The sequence below is a fragment of the Mandrillus leucophaeus genome, unplaced genomic scaffold, assembly GCF_000951045.1.
Source record: "Mandrillus leucophaeus isolate KB7577 unplaced genomic scaffold, Mleu.le_1.0 Scaffold1324, whole genome shotgun sequence".
Lineage (NCBI taxonomy): Eukaryota > Metazoa > Chordata > Mammalia > Primates > Cercopithecidae > Mandrillus > Mandrillus leucophaeus.
In genome coordinates, this window is record NW_012101282.1 from 432960 (window position 1) to 435564 (window position 2605).

The following is a 2605-nucleotide window of genomic DNA, read 5'->3' on the forward strand; positions in this document are numbered from 1 at the left end:
TGATGAGCTTTTTTGATACGCTTCTTGGCCACGTGTACTCTTGTGAAAAGTGTTCATGTTTTTTGCCCATTTTTTAATGGGGTTGTTTATTTTATACTTGTGCATTTGTTTAAGTTCCTGATAGATGCTAGATATGAGACCTTTGTCAGATGCATAGTTTACAAAATTTTTCTCCCATTCTGTAGGTTGTCTGTCAGTCTGTTGATAGTTTCTTTTGCCTGCAGAGGCTCTTAAGTTTGATTAAATCCCATTTGTCAATTTTTGCTTTTGTTGTGATTGATTTTGGTGTCTTCGTTATGAAATCTTTGTCCATTCCTGTGTCCAGGATGGCATTGCCAAGGTTATCTTCCAGGATTTTTCTAGTTTGGGGTTTTATATTTAAGTCTTTATTCCGTCTTGAGTTGGTTTTTCTCTGGTGTAAGGAAGGGGTCCAGCTTCAGTTTTCTGCATATGGCTAGCCAGTTATCCCAGCACCATTTATTGAATAGGGAGTCCTTTCCCCATGCTTGTTTTTGCCAGGTTTGTTGGAGATCAGATGGCCATAGAGTGCAGCCTTATTTCTGGGCTCTCTATTCTGTTCCATCAGTCTGTGTGCCTGTTTTTGTGCCAGTACCATGCTGTTTTGGTTACTGTAGCCCTGTAGTATAGTTCAAAGGCAGGTGCCATGATGCCTCTGATGTCTCCAGCATTGTTCTTTTTGCTTAGGATTGCCTTGGCTATTGGGGCTCTTTTTTTGGTTTCATATGGGTTTTAAAATAGTTTTTTTTCTGTTCTGTGAAGAATGTCATTGGTAGTTTGATAGGAATACCATTGAGTCTATACATTAGAAGAGCTGCTGACTTTGCTCAGTGTGGAGCCCGATGCTCTGGGCTTCTTCGGAAGTAATCTGTTGGAGCTTTTTCCTTCTTCCAGTTCAAAGCATCATATACATAGAAGAGAGTGTTAGGCATCAACATCTACTCCAAACCTTATGAAATTAGCTTACAAAAAGATGAGAGAAAATACGAAGATGCTTCTATGTATTCAGATCTCTGAAAAATAAGTATCTGCTGTGTAGTTACAGATTATTCTGATGAAGGGAAAAGAGGCATCAAAAGAGACCATTGTGGCTACAAGTCAGCTCTCCAATTTCATAATTTTAAAAAACATGAACAGAAAGTGGGAGTTTGGATATATAAATCAAGGATGAATATAATAAGTGCCAAACACTTCTGTGAATAATGTTGGAAAGGCCTGGGATGAGCTAGAATTGACAGAAAAATAATAAAAGCTACATGTTTGTTATGGTCACACAAAAACCAGCAGGGATACACCCCATATTTCTCAAGTGTGGCTGTGCATTAGAATCACTCAGGGAGTCATCATTTTTTTACTTTTTAATATCGATGCCTGGGCCTCATACCAACCACGTTAAATCTGAACACCTATGGCTTGGAGCAGATCCCTAGAAGGGAGCACACGCTAAAGCTGGGAATGAGGACAGTTAATGTGGCACTGGAAACCAACCGAGGTGACGACGACAGGAAGCAGGTGCCCCGCTACCTTGGTTCAGGTCACCAGACCCAGCTAAAGTTATATTTCAGTTACATTTCCGAGTTCTGAAAGAACTTGTGCACTCTGAGTAACCTGTTCCTCTCCCAGTTTCATTGTCAGAAGTGGAGGGCAAGCCCTAGGCACTCTCTCACAACCTCGCCATCATCATCTGCTCTGAGACCAGAAGGAACCGCAGACAGCCACATCCCCTCTCAGTGTCCTCACTGGAGTCTCTACCGGCCCAGGACATCCCCTTTTCTATTCCCACTTTCTGTCACACACCCTCCCCCATTCCAGAAACCCTGTACTGGCCTCTGGAGGTCAGGCTCCATTGGAAACTTGTCATATGCCTTCGACCTCTCTGAAAGTTCCCTTCACTTTCTTGCTCTGACCCCTGACTCGCCTGAGGGCACTGCCTCCTTTGCAGTCCTGGGGTGTTCTGTATTTTAAGGCTGTCATTTATTGACTGTTTACTTAGTGACAAGCACTGTTCTGTGGTCATAACATAGGCCCATTGTACAGATGATAAAACAGGCCCAGAGAAGTCCCATTTCTTCTTTGAACATTGAAGGTTCATTTTCTCAGGCAAAGACTATTCTTAAAAATACGCCTTATAATTTTTTTGTTTTTAAAATTGGTATTTTTCCATTTTAGGACTGTAATCCCATGATTACAGAAAAGTATGAGGGGAAGAAAATGAATCCCACTATCCAAAATCAGCCCTTAATATCTTGGCAAATTTCCACTAGTCCTCTTTATGAATATGTATACATTAAAATAAAAGAGTACTGTATACAGAGTTTGTATGTGGTTTTCATCTTTACGTATCCCAAGCATATTTCCAGAATATTAAATCTTTGAAAACGCATTTGCTTATAGCTCTATAATACTCCATTTTATAGGCATGCCATTTTCATCCAAGTATCAAATGGATTGACATACAATTGTTAATAATCTTTACTTTTTATACTTTAAATGCCATAGCATCTGTAACAATATCATCTTTTTTCATTCCCGATACAGGTAATTTTTGTCTTTTCTTTCTTTTTATTTCAGTGTAGCTAGTGGCTTA